The sequence below is a fragment of the Acinonyx jubatus genome, chromosome B3, assembly GCF_027475565.1.
Source record: "Acinonyx jubatus isolate Ajub_Pintada_27869175 chromosome B3, VMU_Ajub_asm_v1.0, whole genome shotgun sequence".
Classification (NCBI taxonomy): Eukaryota; Metazoa; Chordata; class Mammalia; order Carnivora; family Felidae; genus Acinonyx; species Acinonyx jubatus.
The window spans coordinates 66,403,626-66,420,996 of NC_069386.1; the positions used below are offsets into that span (position 1 = coordinate 66,403,626).

Genomic DNA, 17,371 nt, shown 5'->3' on the forward strand with positions numbered 1-17,371 from the left:
ACATCAGGGAGTTGAACCCAGGCTATCAGATTGCAGGGTTCATGGTCTTACCCACTATATTTTACTAAAATTGACTTCCTTACACACAGAAATCTAGCTAAGGCTCAGACTCAGAAATGAGCAAGTGCATCTGAAGAAAGGTGAGAAGACCAGCAATCCAGAAAGATGGTAATTTTGGTCTTTTCTCACAGCTATGGTAACAATATCCAGAAAGCTTGTAGGCAGTGCTATCCTCACCAAGAGGTCAAGTTCTGACCAGACCCAAGCAACCATCAACTGAACGTCCTAGGGGAATGAAATGATCACTACAGAAAACTGAATTATGCCCCAGAAGCTACCCCAGCCCAATCCACTCGGCAACTTGTAGTTCACACTTTTACACAATTTACCAAGCACTGATTTCATATCTATATGTGATTCAAATTCCCTCTCTTTCTCTCTCTCTCTCTCTTTCTCTCTCCTGCTTTGAAACAGTATTCACAGGGCATATATAGATCTTAGTTAAAACTAACAATGCATTTAAAAACACACAAAATCAAACAGTTGCCATTTTGGCATTGAGAAATAGCAGAGCCGGGCTTGAGTCTGTTTACCATGCATTTCCTGATGCAAAGCAAAAGCAAGCACAGTTGAGAAAACACCACAAAGCATTATATGGCGACAGCTTGTGTACTTCAGAAGAGAAATGGATACATTAGGAAAAGTTTTTCTCCCTTTGATGTAGAATATGTGCTCTTTTTTTGTATTAAAATGGGAGTTAACTTTAAATAAATAAAATTCAGCCTGTAGGCTTCAGAAAACTAATGTTGTATTTTGACAATGTCATTTCTCTGATCCTTGGAAGCATTATGGGAGTTAACTTGGGCCTTCGTCATGATTTTCCTTTATGGCATGGAGAGCACATTATTTTTTCATCTCTGTGTTATTGATTTCCCCTCACTTCCTCCCACATTTTCTCTTTGCCAGCTGTTACCTCTGCCCCTTCTGCTGCCCCACTCACTGACTCATGCGAAGGAGTGGTCATGGGGCAGGTGAAGAGCCTTTCTGCTGTGTCTTTGGCTGCACGCCATCCAGGCACGGCGGCCTCAGTGCTCCTTCCTCAGGTGCAAACCTGTCCTCTGCGTGGTTTCAAAACCTGGACAGACCTGCCTTTAAGAGATCAGAGGGAGCCTTGTGTTCACCTGATAATGCAGCGGAAGACACACAATTTGTACTTAGCATGGCTTTCATTGGATTTGAAGATGTTCCCCTCCGTTTAGGACAGAGAATGCAGGAGCCTAATACGCTGATGAGACTTGTTTTCTTTTGTGTTTCTATTTCTCCGAAAGAGTACTGAATAGTCAAATATTACTCAATCTGAGCTCCCGTAGAATTTGGTAATAAAGCCTTTTTTCTTCTAAACAAAATTACTTTCAGGTAAACGAATATGTAGACACCTCAAATAAGGTGTGCTTTGCTACATGAGGAAAAGGAAGTGTTTTTATCCTATTAATTGTCCATTTTGATCACTCTTTCTATTCAAGGAACTGCTTCTAAAACAATGCATTTGAAACATTCAGAGCTACAATTAGAAAAAGAAAATTCTTTAATATGAAAAAAGTTGCCACGATTGAAGAATTTTCAGAATTTCTTGGTTATTATTTGGAAATTTATAGCTTCTAGAGTTGAAGTTTTTCAAACAAAAGGTGTATTTGTGTGTAAGGAAGAGTCTGAAATTATATGCAAAACTGTGTGCATATGCATGTTTGTGTTCTGAAGAAAGGCTTCATGGCTTTAATCAATTCTCAGGAGGGCTGATGACAGAAAGAATTCCCAGTTCACCTGTCTCACTCTCCTCCCTTCCCTTGCTTCTCTGAAGTCAACAGCTCTCTGTCTCTGCCTCTCTCTCTCTCTCTCTCTCTCTCTCTCTCTCTCTCCCTCTCTCACCAGCTTCCTGTTAATCCCTTCTCAGATGAACTGTTCTTTTGTTTTCTGACCCAGTGAGGGTGAGCCAGGGTGGTGATGGTGGTAAATGGCAAGACTGCAGTGAGCGCCCTGGGGGTGGGCTGTTAGGAAGATGGACGGTGCCTCCTAGACCTGCCCTGAGGAGCATCTCCTGGGAGGGAAATGGTGCATCCAAGATGCCACCGTGTCAAACCTCCATTACACTGAAGATACACTGACCGAGACCATCCAGGGGAGAGACTGAAGTGGGTAGTAGCTTTCCCTGAATACTTCCCTGTCATCCATTTTTTCCCCATTTGGTTTTATTTCTTATTTGATGTTTCAGGGCATCTTTTCCCCCACTTTCCTTGGCTTCGGTATCCATTACAACATCCTAACACTCTAATTGGCTTTCTGTGGGGGCAAACAGGAGGCATTGCTTCCGGCAGGATAGGATTTTCTGTCCTGTTGATTGATGGGTTAATTTTTATTGGACACCGTGTGCCACCAGCAGAACCAAAAATCCAAAACACGCTTCTAGCTTTAGGAGTTTATGTTCTGATGAAAGTAAGACAACACATTCCAACCTCCCAGTTTCTTTCTCTTACCAGTAGTATTCCCTTCTATTTCTTTCCTTTAAGACAAGTCTCCATAAGCAATAAGTGGATACTGAGGTACCCAGACACATAATTTAGGGCCCAGAAACATGCTATTAAAAAAAAAAAAAGCTGAGGTGCCTGGGAGGCTCAGTCAGTTAAGCATCCCACTCCAGCTCAGGTCATGATCTCACGGATTGTGAGTTTGAGCCCCACGTCAGGCTCTGTGCTGACAGCTTAGAGCCTGGAGCCTGCTTTAGATTCTGTGTCTCCCTCTGTCTCTCTCTCTCTCTGCTCCTCCCCTGTTCACGTGCTCGCTCACTCTCTTTCTCTCTCAAAAATAAATAAACGTTAAAAAAATAGAAATTAAATAAATAAATACATACATACATAAGCCAATTGGATCAGGCAGCCTGATGGGGGGAGTGGGTTCATTGGAAGAGTTTGAGTAATCATATTCATTGACTGGTTGTTCAGTGCTGGACTTTAAAACAATCAAACATTTCTCCAGATTCTTTTGGTTCTATCCTACGTCATTAGATTACATTATGTCAAATTTTAAGTAGTCATTTGAAGAATGTTTCATTGTGCCTCCATGTCCATGCTATAAGAATCCATATGATTATTCCTCCATAAATTAATGGCCCCCCTTTCCAGACATTTCACTTTCCTTTCACCAAGTGCTCACAGCTGAGTAACCCAGAGTGTTTCCCAGTTTGCTCAGAGGAAATTTAGTGCTCAAATAAGCTAATTGTTTCATCTCTGCATCAGTCACAATATTTCTGAACCACCATTTCCTCCTCTGTAAAATGATGGTATATTGGAGATGGTGATCTTTAAGATTCTTCCAGCTCTGCATCACCTCCCAACACACACACACACACACACACACACACACACACACACACTTTCTTGTATGATTTCTGATCTCATTCATACCCTTCTTTAATTACAAAAGAAGCTGCATACCAGTATGACCCATGTCTGCCTTGTTCACCTATATACCCCTGGTTTCCATATAAATGGAGTGCACTCAATATATACTGAAGGAATAAATTACTCTGCATGCATCTTGATGTGCGCCTCAAATCCTTCTTTAGAAGGAAACGGTCCATAATATAAATTCTCACATTTCATTTGCATACAGTTCTTACATCATGTGTAAAAATCTTATGTTCACTCTGCCTGTGCAGCTACAGGTAAAATGTTATCACTTCTTTCTCTTCTTTTTTTCCCTTGTTGATCTAATTCTCCTGCATAGTTTTCATAAAAGTCCCCAATTTGAAAAGAAAGCTAAAATGTAGAACAAGAAACCTGCCAGCTGGTGGCCAGAGCTGGGGCTGCTCAGAAAGAAAGGAGCAAGGTCCCTAAGCCCAAGGAGGCCACTAAACCTACCAGCTGACCACCAATCTAACAATACACAGAAGGAACAAAGCTCCTTGTTCCCTAGGCTAAAAATGCTAAACTGTCCCAGCAAACAATGGGTCTGATGCTTCAGAACTGGGCAGAATGAGCCAACCACTGCCCAGAGGCCCTGGAGACTCCCATTGTTGCCCAGAAAGAGTCTACCCTGAAACTAGGATCAAAACAACTTCAACCATGTTAAATGTGCTGCTTTTATCTTTCCCTGTGAGTCAGAGGTTTTTCTCTCAACATAAAGCTTAGCCAGAACAATGAGATGGTGTTCTTGGAGAGGGGGATGGCAGGAAGTTAAAGGATGGATTATGGGGAAGATCGAGTTAAAAACGGGAAACCAAGATGGGAGAAGAGATGTACTTGTGGGATTGATTTTCTCCCTCTAAAGGGCAGTCTGAAGCGACTTCCTTCCCATACATTTGATGGGCAATGCTGCTCTCTAGTGGCCAAGTGAGATGAGCACATGTTCCAATTAAATTCCCATAATATTTAGGGGCATTTTTTGTTGTTGGGGGATTTCATTGTTTTTGTTTTTGTTTTAAGTTTCTTTATTTACTTTGAGTGAGAGAGAGCACACGTGCAGGAGGGGCACAGAGAGAGAGAGACAATCCCACGCAGGCTCCTGACTGTCAGCACAGAGCCTGATGTGGGGACTCACCAGCCAGGGAGATCTCGACCTGGGCCGAAACCAAGAGTTGGTGGGTCCAGTTGCTTCACCGACTGAGCCACCCAGGCGCCCCTCATTTTTAAGATTATTTTGGTTTTATGTCTTAAAATGAAAAGATAAACATTTTACCAAAACACATAATTCCTTCTAAAAGAACTCAGGTAACTCTCCTCCTCTTTGTTTCTTCACTCATTTTTCCATGATGTTCCTACATATGTGGGCAATTGTGGGCCTTCCCAGCAAACCATATGGCCCAGGTGTTTGAAGAGGCCTAGGGAGGCCTGGCACCTCTCTTCCACCTCAGGCTCTGGCCACTAGAGGACCTCTGGGAGACGCACCGGGTGGACATTTTCTGTCACTGCTCCCTTCAGTTGGAAGGCTCTGTCCTTATTTCCTCACATGGATGGTTCCTTCCCATCACTCAGCTCAGCTCAGAGGCCACTTGGCTCCGGCAGTCCCACTGCACCCCCACCCTCCCAGAATGCCAATCCCCAGCACATTATCATTTTTCTGGCTTCATACAGCTCATTGCTTTTCAAAATTATGTTGTTTATTTGTTTCCTTATTTACTGTCTCTCTCCTCCATCACAATATAAGCTTTATAACAGCAGGAGCCTTATTTTTTTGTTCCATTCATATATCTCCAAACACTAGAAAATGTTGCAGGTGCTTGGCACATAGCAGACTCTCAAAAAATATTTTTGAATGAATGATGGAAAAATATTTGTCTCCTAAAACTTCTCTCACAGCAGTAATAGTTTTGTCTAACATGTTGCCATCTCCAATGTTAGGAAAGTGGGACATGAAGATATAGGCAGAATTTCACTAGGGAAATATAATGTACAAAATTCCTGTCCAAGCATCAGCAGAAGTAGCAGATTAGTATTGCAAATTACTAGTACTAGGTTTAATTTAATTTTTAAAAGTCTGATTGTCTAGGTTTCTCCTTGTCTGCTCAGCAAAAAGTCCTACTGTATGCAGGTACAGTTTTCTAAAACAATAGAAATACCCAGAAGGGAACGTAATAGTAAAGAAAATTCTCAGTCTTGTTAATAATCAGATGTCAGTTGGTAGTATGATTTAATTTAATTGATTTAAGAGACATAAAGCTATGGATATACAACCCGATCATATCAGGAGAGTTTTTAAGAGGACAATATACCCTTTCTTGGTAATACCAATATATCCTGTGCTGTAGTGACCACAATATCTGCCTTCATTATACCTTTTATTTTTTTAATGTTTATTTATTTTTGAGACAGAAAGAGAGTGTGAGCAGGGGAGAGGCAGGGAGAGACTGGGATAAACGATCCAAAGTGGGCGCTGTGCTGACAGCAGCGAGCCCAATGTGGGACTCGAATTCATGAACCATAAGATCATGACCCAAGCCAAAGTTGGATGTTCAACTGACTGAGCCACCCAGGCACTCCTGCCTTTATTATATCTTTTAAAGCAAATGTTTAATGATTTCCTTATGTAACTATAGAACCATCTTTAAAATAAGACATGTTTTGATAGTCTACTTATAGCAAGGTTTTGGTTTCATTTTTTCCTTCCTCCCCCCCCCATATAAAATATAATATGCCACCCCAGTGCATAAAACAAAAAAAAATTCTGAGCTTCCCTGGTTAAAGCCATGTAGGGACCCAGAGTTCTGCCCAATGAGTCTCTCTCACCATTCTGTCCTCCCTCCCCTCCTTCCATTTTGAAAGCCACTAAGTTCCCCCAGTGGGGCTACAGGGCTCCTAAATACAGACAGAAAACAATGGTGTAGATCATACCCATGGTAATCCCAACACTTTAAAAATTCTAATGTTCTATTATTAATTCTGGCTAAAGAGAAGCACTTATTAAACAAGCTAATGTGTGATTTCCATACATTTGCTTATTCAATAAATAATGTGGATTGCGTTCTTACTGTGTGCCGGGCTCTGCTAAGAACAGGGAATACCTGTGAAACAAACAAGGCCCCTGCTTTCACAGAGTTTATTGTAGTGGGAGATGCTGATAAATAGACAGTTATAATGCAGCGAATGTAGCAAATGTGATGATCGGGTAAATACAGAGCAGAGCATACAGGGAGTACACTTAGCAGGAGCTTATAGATCAGATATAGATGTAAATGAGTGAAAAGTGTGGGAAGCGCTTTTCCAGCTAAGAGGATCACAAGTACACACGGGCCCAGGGTGAGAAAGGGCATGGCCCACCTGAGGAACCGGAAGAAGCTCTGTTTCAATGGAGCATCAAGTGTATGGGAGACACAACAGGGAGAGGGAAGGGTGAGGCTGGAGAGGTGATCAGAGTCCACATCACAAAGGGTCATTGTAAATAGCTTGAACTTGAGCTAGAGGACAGTGTAAACCTATTGAAAGATTATAATCAAGCAAATGATATGATCAGTTCAATTGTAGTTGAAGAATGCCAGCAAGCCTAATCAATGAGGTTGACGAGGAGAATGTTGTAGTAACTGAGGTGAGAGATGATGGTGGTCTAATTTAGAAAATGGCCATTGACATGGAGAAGAAAGGTATTTAAGAAATACTCAACAAGACGTGGTTGGTTGACTATGAGAGATGAGGGTAAAGGAAAGGGAAAGGATTATGTCCAGGTTTCTGGCTTGAGCTACTGAGTGGATGGAGATTCCATCATTAATACAGAAGAACTAATATGGGCGGAAGGATAATGAGTTTTATTGGACATGTTGTGGGATATGCTTGTCAGATAAGCAAGTGGAAATAATTGGGATACAGTTGTGTATGTGGATTTGAATCTCAGAAAAAGTACGGCCTAAAGATAAACATAGAGGATTCATCAGCATATGTGGTTGGTGGTACTTGAAAACATGAAAATACATAAGATATAGAAAAGATTTGTAGAGAAAGAAAGAGAGGCTCTAGAATAGAACCTTGTGGGACAACACATGCAAAGGGCAAGGAGAAGAAGGGCTCCACAGGAAACAGAGAATGAAGCAACAAGAAGGTAGAAGGCAAATTTTTGGAAACTAAAGGAAAAAAGTGTTTGGGGCACCTGAGTGGCTCAGTCGGTTAAGCATCCAACTTCATCTCAGGTCATGATCTGACGATTTGTGGGTTTGAGCCCTGTGCCGAAGCACAGAGCCTGGAGCCTGCTTCAGATTCTGTGTCTCCCTCTCTCTCTGCCCCTCCCCCCTCACACTCCATCTGTCTCTCAAAAATGAATAAATGTTAAAGGAAAAGAGTGTTTCAAGGAGAAAGTGATTGACAATGTTGGATTTTGCTGAGAGATAACTGAGAAATATTCTTTGGTTTTATCCAGAAGGCACTCATTGGTAACCTTAGTGAAAATAATATGCATGGAAGTCATAAGAATAGAAGTCACACTGTTATAGGGTCGAGGGAAGATGGAAAAGTAGACAACAGTGAGACAATTCTTAGGAAGTTTCGCTATGAAAGAAAAGTAGGACATAGGGTGATAACAGAATAGAAATGTAAGGTCAAAGGAGGTTTTTGTTTGATTTTATGTAGAAATACTGATGGAAAGGAAACTATTGTCATTTCTATTTTATAGAGAATCAAAGAGGTTAAGCAATTTACCCAAACTCAACCAAGGTAGAGGTGTTCAACCTTTTTTGTAACACAAAACTCCTATCTGTGTACACATTAGATTTAATTCAGTGGCATGATGGTTTAAAACATGAAAATTAATAAGCGGGTAAGAGGTGCCATCCAGACAAGTTTAGCTTTTGGTGTGTACCCAAATACCTCCTAGGCACACCCACAAATTCAGCTTCCAGGAGACGTAAACTAAAACACTACTCATGCAGAGCATGTATTCTGGAATCAGACTGTTTAGTTCAAATGCTAGTCACATGTGTACTAATTTAATGACCTTAAGCAAGTCACTTACCCTCCCTAAGTCTCAGACTCATTAGTGTAATATGAGGATGTTCACAGTGTCTATTTTTGGTACATGAGTTCTCCATAAGTCACTCGTATTGCTACATATCTTATGGAGACACTGACTGCCCTCTGTTCTAGGCTACCTTCTTGAGGATTTTGTATAGCAAACAGCCTTGGGACACAGAAATAGTGTCTCCCTCAAAGCAAAGGGCAGGCATACTTACTGTCTATGATAAAAGATTTAAGTTTACTAAGCTTAGGGCTCCTCTTAGGGCTCCTACAACACAGACCACTGTGTATGCTGACATCTCCATGGAACTGCGGGGCCAGAAGAACTATACAAATATGCTGAAACTCCTGCTTTAGCCTGAGTCGTGAGTGATAAAGTCCTTTGTCTCGTTCTCAGGAGGCTTATGTCTTCTGCCAGGCCTCAGAAGTTTGCCAATAAAGCAAAATCTCAGATCCCTTGCAGTTCTTCACATCTTATAGAATTTAAAGATGAAATGAGTTTGTTCATTGAAAATGTTTAACACACTCCTTGGTACTTAGTAAGCACTCCATAAATGCTAACTCTATATTATACCCATCACAATAAGGGTACGCCCATGGGAGTACTACATAAATGAAAGCATGTATGCCTGAAGCCCCACTTGAAGAAATCGGTCCTGTGTGTTAAAGCTTTGTGTAATTCTAGGAGTATACTTTTATATATTCCGAATACAAATGCCAACGGGAAGGTGACTTACATAACTGTCCTTTCCCATCAATATCTCAGTGACTACCAACACTCAATTCTCATAGCAGAATTTGGCAGAGGAAGACTTAAGAAGTGTATGTGTTATGTGTTTGGGAGAGAGCTTTGAACATAAGGTATTGCCCAGATAAACAGACTTGAGTAGGAGCTAAAGGTATCATTATGAGGATGAGGTTGGTATCTATCTTGTTCAGTACTGTATTTCCAACACAAGACCTAGGATACAGAGGCCCAAAGAAATCTTTCTTAAATAGATGACATCTCAGAGAGAAGTTCAGGGAGCCTTTCTTTGTCATCCAGAAGTAGATATCTAAGTCACTGAAGTGTCCCTGTCCTCAAATTATCTCCACCAAACTTGACAACCATTTTACCTACTAAAAGGAAACTCCATCAAAAGTCTAAGATAAAAAGAAACAATAAAATAACAAAACAAACTTTTGACCTACTTTGTTATGCACTGAAAGGCACACTTTGGCAGACAAAAAGGCTTGTGCTATGTAATTGTCATCAATGTTTCACTTAATATTTTAATGAGCTGAGCAACTGACATCCTGGCTGAACACATGCCTTTTGTGGGTCTTGTTGCTAAGCAAAAGAAGTGTATAAAAAAAACGTGTTGTCCTTTTTTTTTTTTTTCAAAAAAACAAAAGTCACTAATTCCTGAAAACATAAATACATCTCAACTGCCACTTGGATTTATACAAAGATGATTCCTGTCATCCTCCTTCCATCTCAAGCCAGTTCTTCTCATATTTTCCTTTTCCCTCAGAGCTGCTGTGTTGGGTTCCAGACCCCTATGCTGGTTCCTGGATGCAGAGCAGATGCTTCTGAGCCAGGACATGTTTGCCAGGACAGGCGGTGTCATTTTTAGCTATTTTTCTCTTCTACTTTCCCCAACCCTTCCCAGAACTACACTGATACATTTATTTTAATATTCTTTCTTTCCCTTCAGCTGGAGCTGGCAAAGTTTTCTCCATATCTGATATTTTTCTCTATTTACTCTATACTCTTCTCTCTTCCCTGCCCCCCTGCCCTCAGTTCTCTCCATTTCCCTCTCTCCGTGGATGGGTGATATTTTGGAAACTCCAGAATGATCAAGAAGCAGTTTTAGAGAGGGGTGCCTGCGTGGCTCAGTGGGTTAAGCATCAGACTTCAGCTCAGGTAATGATCTCACACTCTGTGAGTTCGAGCCCCACGTCAGGCTCTGGGCTGACAGCCCAGAACCCGGAACCTGCTTCAGATTCTGTGTCTCCCCCTCTCTCTGCCCCTCCCCTGCTCATGCTCTGTCTCTCTCAGTCTCAAAAATAAATAAAAACATTAAGAAAAAAAATTTTTTTTAAAAGAAGCAATTTTAGAGAAGCAGGGGAGATTGGTAATATGATTCTAAATTTGGGGCACCTGAGTGCCTCAGTTGATTAAGCGTCCGACTCTTGATCTCGGCTGAGGTCATGATCTCATGGTTCATGAGTTCGAGCACTGAGTCAGGCTCTGTGCTGACAGCATGGTGCCTGCTTGGGATTCTGTCTGTCTGTCTGTCTGTCTCTCTCTCTCTACCCCTCCCCAGCCTTTATGCTCAAAATAAATAAATAAACTTTAATAAATAAATAAATAAATAAATAAATAAAATTGGAGGGTGGGGGAGCAGCAGCAAACTGAATACTCTCTAAGCAGTGTGGTATTTACATTCCTTATTTGCCAGCCCTTGAAGATAAACATTAAAAATTTCCCCATCATATAGATGGAAAAACTAAGGACTGAGAGGTTAAGCTACCACACCAGGTTTAACAGCGAGTAAATGGCACCACCAAAATTTGCACCCAGACAGTGTGATTCCACGGCTGACTCAGCCTTGTGCTCTCATGTCTTGAGCTCAGATTTGGGGGGGGGGGGGGGGGCGGATAAATAAGAGTTATCTAAACAATTTAATAAAGGAGAGGTCAAGTTCTTCTAGGCAGAGGGCATGGCAATGTATAGAGGCCTAAAGATGTGAACCAGCTTAACAAATTTGGGGAACCACAATATCCACAGGGGAGTAACCAGGAAACAAACAAAAAACCTAGGAAACTTTGGAGACTCATTTATGACATACTTAGGAGTAGAAAGACATGGAGGGTCATATTTAAGAGACTTGGGCTCAAATAACATCTAACATAAAGGTCAATGCCTTATTTAACCTCGGTCAGCCCCTATTTCCTCATCTCTAAAATTGGGATGACACGTATTTCACGGTTTAATGGCAAAGATTTTTAAAAGATAACATATGAAATAGTTTTGTAAACCGTGGCATTTTATGCAAATATCTTTCACCCTCTTAGCTTCTCCCTCTCTGTCACGGAAAGTAGGTTCATAATTGAGACTGAGGAAGCAACTATAAAATAAAGGACATTCCAGAGGCCTGGGGAAATCTTGCAGGCAGCCTGCAGTCTGGAAGTTATTCTTTTTGAGCCTGAAGTCTGGGAGGTTTATGAGACCCATCCTAACCCAGCGGCACAGAGAAAACGGTTTTGTCAAAGACATTAGTCAAGCATTTTTCTACTTGAGAGAAGTTGCACCTTTGAACTCTGGCATTTTATGGATTTTTTGAAATATGATAAGAACAGAAGTGACTAAAACAAAGGAATGCTAGACTCTATATCTTAAAAACTGAACTTTGAGAAAATATGGAGAACCCGCAGAATTTGTATACCTACTCCAATCCAGTGAGCTGGTATGGGATGCAGGTCAGCTCAGAACCTGGATGGGGGTGGAAGCCAGGCTCATCAGCAGATGAAAATGTGGCCCGTGACAGAAGATCCCAAGCCCAACACAAGAGCCACCTCCCCAAGCCACCACTCGGTTTCAGTACATGGAATGATTTGGAGCCATTTGCAACTTGGGCAATACTAGTCAGCAGAAAATTCTGTCACATTTTGAGGGCTCCTCTCTGTCCCTAAGCACCATTCTAAGAGCTAAAGGTAGAGCCATGGACAGGACAAGCAATGTCCCTTCTCTCTTGGAACTTACATTCTAGGCCCAGTTGGGTAGGTGGAGAGTACAAAGGACCAGGTGATTTCAAAAAGTGCTCAGTGACATATAAGAAGTACTCACCTGTATTTAACTGTACAGATAGATTAATGAGGCCTAGGATTCTCTCAAAAGGCCCTCTTTTTGCCACAAGGCAGTCAAGCCAACTGTCTTCATTGGCAATGCCATTGAAAGCAGTCATTCAAATTCATTCAGCCATTTGGCAAACTGTTCTTAAGTATCTATTCCATGCTAGGCACTATGCTAGGCGCTAGGGATATAAAGACAAAACATATCCCACTCAGTAACCCTTTTCTTGAGGAATCAGCTTCTGTGGACTTTGTTCTTCTACTGATTTGGCCCACTTGCAGATTCAGCCTGAATGTACCTGCTACCAGGAGGACACAGAAGGCTTGGTGTCAAAAGGCTTGCAAGAGCCTGGATGGCCCAGGCTTCCCGTGTAGAAGTAAGGAGTGACATTTTCACAAGGCAAGTGGCTCCCTCCTGGAGGTTCCCATTGTTCTCAGAAACTCATGTAAATCTAGTAAAGAAAATGAAAGTTAAGCATTTGGCAGTGTGGCGACCAATTCTCTCCCAAGCATGAGCACACATGGTATTTAATTTATAGAATGGCAACCCAACCACAGAATGTTCTAGAAGTCTCCGGTATTCTAGAAGTCTAAAAGCCTAGAAGTTAACCTTGTGTAAAGAGGAGTGGGAAATCATTACAGAGGAAGAGTCTTACTGGCAGCTGCATCCACACAGCAGAGCAGAGTCCTGTGAACTATAGTGCAAGGTCCCCTAACTACTAGCTCTCTCTGGGCCCACAAACATGCATGGACACATACAAATAATTAGGATGGCTTTGGCCATCTCATTATTAATATTTGGCCAGTTCTATAGCATCTTTTCTTCACTAAATCCCATGATGCCTTTGAGAAAAGCCTAATCTTTTCTTGCCAAGATATAAAGCTCTCTTCCAGGTGCCTGTTAATCCTTTTTTATTTTTACTTTTTTTTTTAAAGTGAAGAGAGTTTATTGAGCTAACAGACCCATTTAATTTGTGATTTCAAAATTGTGACCAGAGAAGTTTGAATTTGTGAGTTGTTTAAACGTTTGCAAGGTGGAAAAGAGCCCAGATGAGCAGCCAGAAAGGCCGAGAAGGAAACACAGGTGATGAGAAAGGAAAATAATCTTCCCCAAGAGGCAGAGCAGGGAGCAAATGGAAAAACACATTACAGAGCAAGAAAGAACACATTGTGTCCACCAGAAAATTGTTGTCAATCTCTTCTCAATTTTCGTCCAAAAAACATGCATGAATATGCAACAATAAATGTACGTGTCAAATGGGGTTACAAATGCCATCATTACACACAGCAGGACAACAAGGCTCTCTTTTGAGGTAGGAGACTTGACAGGAAGAAGAAATCTAAACTATGTTCAAATTTAGCAGAGAGCCCTTCTGGAGGAAAGTTGATCCATAAATCCAAGATATAAATAAACAAGCCACCAACTTAGACAATGTTCTTGAAAAACTGACGAGGCAAATCTCTTAAGTTGGAAACATGGCCCCGAATTCCATTGGGTTTCCCCTGACTTGATGAAGCACTATAATTGCTGCTCTCCCTAACCCACAGTCCCACCCTGCTTCCACCCATACACAGGCACCCCTCCCAGGTATTAATGTGACTTGCTTTCTAGCAGGCTGAGATATCACACTGACCTCTTTGACTCCATGTCAGTTGTGGACCCTAAGAGTCACCAGGTAGGCTTTTCCAGATATGCTTTGGTTTGATTTCTTACTATGCCTTTACTTCAAGTGGCAGGAAACTTTTTTTTAATTTATATATAAACTTCATAGGCCATGAGTGAGAACGGTAATTTGACTAATATAGATTTTATATTGTATAGTACTATTATCAAAGTACTTTGATAACTTTATAGGTTGATTTTAATTTTGTTTTGTTTTAACCACAGAGGAGACCTAATTAAGATTTAAGCTCTTCTTCAGGATGGAAAATTCCATCATGAACCCTAAACTTAGTACTCTGAACAGGAGCCTCAGTCATATTTTTGGATACTTGGGGAAGCAGATGTATTCCTGGATAGATGGTTGAGGCAGGGTACCCTCAGAGCTATTAGTAGCTCTGTATCAGGCCATAAGTGACAGCACATAACTCAAGGGTAAAGGCTTGTTCTGAAAAATACAACTGACTATTGTCCTAAAGAATGAATCCTGGAGAGAATAAAACAGACCACGAAGGCGAGGGCTCTCTCCTCTTCAGTGCTGAGCACAGTGCCTGGCATGGACGAGTTGTTCTATGAATAATATTTTGAATAAGTGGATGTTCCCTTATCCTCATTGGTATATTCACTAAGTACCTGACAAAACACCAAAACCTGAAATCATACTTCAAATTTGAAAATTCAAATTTTTCAACTTCTCTTACTAATGCGTATTTTGCCACCGTTCCCAATGGATTGCAGAATGAACTGACTAGACTCTTCTATACTCAACTTCTCATCTTTTAAAGCTCAAGGATACTTCAACTGTAAGACCTGTAAGACCTGTACTGGCCTTAACTCGGATAGATCATTTTCTGTTCCACAGCCCATCACAACAAAGATCTGGGAAATTCATAAACCACCTAATTGTCCCCTGAATCACAAAATATCCAATTCAAAGCAAAGTATGGGTCAAGGGACAAAGACGGTTTTCTAATGGTTTGTGCTTCACTATGTTTATTATTATTTTTTAATTTTTTTAGAACGCCTTGTTTGGAATGTGGGTACTGTATTTTTATCCTACCAAGAAAAGAAGGTTTTGTGCCTGAAAATATTTTTTAAGTTGATAGAAGCCATGAAAAGGACAAAACCAGTGATAGCTTATGTTCACTTATGGTCTTCCTAACCCTCTCTTCTTGGTTTCTTTACAGCTGTTAAGTATGTTTTGCCTGAATGCCACCAAGACACTGAGTACACCTCTGCCCCTCTGCACCCACTTTGAGGTCAGACTTGATACTTGACTGCATTTTAAAAAAAATTTTTAAAGACAAATTCACATTTCCCAAGCATTAAGGATTAGTTTCGATTTTCTGAAGAATGTTCCAAGAAGACAGAGTCCTGCTGGCAGGTGGCAATATATCCTCTTTGCAACCATCCAGGAGAAGAGATTTTACATTCCTTCAGCAAACTCTGATAGTGTTGAACAAACATATCTGCAAAAATGTCAGTTTACTTGGTCTGGGAGGAGATAAGCCATTGCCTCAGATTCCTTCTTTGCATTCCCTTTCTCTTTGTTATCTTGCTCCTGAATTAACTGCTATATTTCTATGCTTAGGAAATATAATAAACTGTAGTAGAAAGCACAAAGGGCCAGCGTGGGATTGTAAAATGGCAACGAACAGAATCCTACTTTATGCTACTTCAGGACGCTCAACTGTCGCACAGCAGAATCACAAGGGGAGCTCTACAAAAATTGCTGGCAATTTTCATTAGTGGGTCTGGGCAGGAGATTCGTGCATCTGGAGTTGTAAATCCTGCACATAAACCTTTCCCTCAGCAGCCTCTGGTCTCTCCTCCTCTCTGCATATGATTTGTTCCTGCCTAACAAAGCTAATTCTTTCGCTGATTCCTACACCATGATGCCAGAGGTCCTGTGGCTTTGGTTTGCCCGAGCACCAGTTCTGGCTCCCACCCTGCAGAACCTTTCAGAACCATCTGTCAGTTCAAATTACAGAGCAAATAGAAGAACCTCAGTTCTTCTTTGTTCAAATATTGGTCCCACCACTTCTAGATGTGTGACTTTGACCATGATACTTAGAACTCTAATTTCTTCTGTAAGACAGAGATACGAATTTCTACTTCACTGGGCTGTTGTTGGATTAAGTGCAAATGTATATATTGCAACTGTCCCAGTGCCTGGCCCCTACCAAGTCGGTCCCCATCCCCCTTCAGGCAAAGGTAAGGCTAAGAGCCCAATCTGCAATTTGTCTCTCACCCTGAGCTGGTGTCACCCCCGCTTTCCACAGGTGTCTACAGTGTGGTCAGATGAGTCTTGTTGCCTCTCCCTTTGCTCACATTTTTCAATAGCCATTTTCATAACTCCCTATGACAGACATAGAAAAGAAAGTTTCTGAAATTCAGAGTGGTTTGGCTTACTTGTGTTAGAGTCTCTGGCTGAGAAGAAAATTAAAACTAAAAGCCAAAATTCAATGTTTATTGTGGGTGTCGGTGGATTTAATTCATCTGTGCCGTCTTAGTTTGGGCTACTCTAACAAATTACTACAGACTGGGTGGCTGGAACAGCAAACACTTCTCAGTTCTGGAGGCTAGAAGTCAAAGATCAGGTGCCAGCAAATCCAGTATCTGGTGAGAACCTTCGTCCTGGGTTGCAGGTGACTTGTCTTCTTGCTGTTGTGCCCTCATATGGTGGGGAGGAGCGGGAGCAAGCTCTCATGTCTCATCTTAATAAGGTCACTAATGAGGGACGCCTGGGTGGCTCAGTTGGTTAAGTGTCCAACTTCAGCTCAGGTCATGGTCTCACAGTTTGTATGTTCCAGCCCCGCGTCGGAGTCTGTGCTGACAGCTCAGAGCCCAGAGCCTGCTTCGGATTCTGTGTCTCCCTCTTTCTCTGCCCCTCCCCTGCTCACAGTCTGTCTCTCTCTCTCAAAAATAAATAAACATTTAAAAAAATTATTTTAAATAAGGGCACTAATGCCATCCATGATGGTTCCACCTTCAGGACTTAATTACCTCCCTGAAGCCCCACCTCCTAACACAATCACATAGGGGATTAGGATGTTAGCATATGATCTTTGCCAGGGGTGGGGGGTGGGGGGGGGGGATATGACATTCAGTCTGTAACAGTACCATCTGTCACTCCTGTGGCCCTGAAAAATAGAGGCTTTGCACTAAGTCGGCACACAGTAACCACATACTAATTTGTTTTCATTAAAATGCGTTCTATATTTTCATTTTTATAATTTCATAAGTCTTCCGAACATAGACAGAATTGAACATGGGTAATAAGTCTTAAATCATTGTTCCTCTTTCCCCCCCCCCCCCCCGCCCCCCGCCCGACTCCTGAAATGTTTCCAGTTTCTTTGTTGGGTAGAATCAGCATATTCTCTTA

At 41.5% G+C, this 17,371-nt stretch overlaps 1 protein-coding gene across 10 annotated transcripts in view; it reads left to right on the forward strand.

Moving 5' to 3' along the window:
* DPH6 (diphthamine biosynthesis 6) overlaps positions 1 to 16,994 on the forward strand; it is a 433,974-nt gene extending 416,980 nt beyond the window's left edge. For 5 of the 10 annotated variants that reach the window (XR_008299248.1, XR_008299243.1, XR_008299249.1 and 2 more), the window contains exons 18-19: positions 13,939 to 14,002; positions 15,174 to 16,992. The gene's annotated coding sequence lies outside the window, so the exon portion shown is untranslated. Of the gene's footprint in view, positions 1 to 13,938; positions 14,003 to 15,173 lie in introns of all 10 variants that reach the window. The other 5 variants (XR_008299242.1, XR_008299251.1, XR_008299245.1 and 2 more) reach the window with 4 other exon arrangements.
* The last annotated feature ends 377 nt before the right edge of the window (positions 16,995 to 17,371 follow it).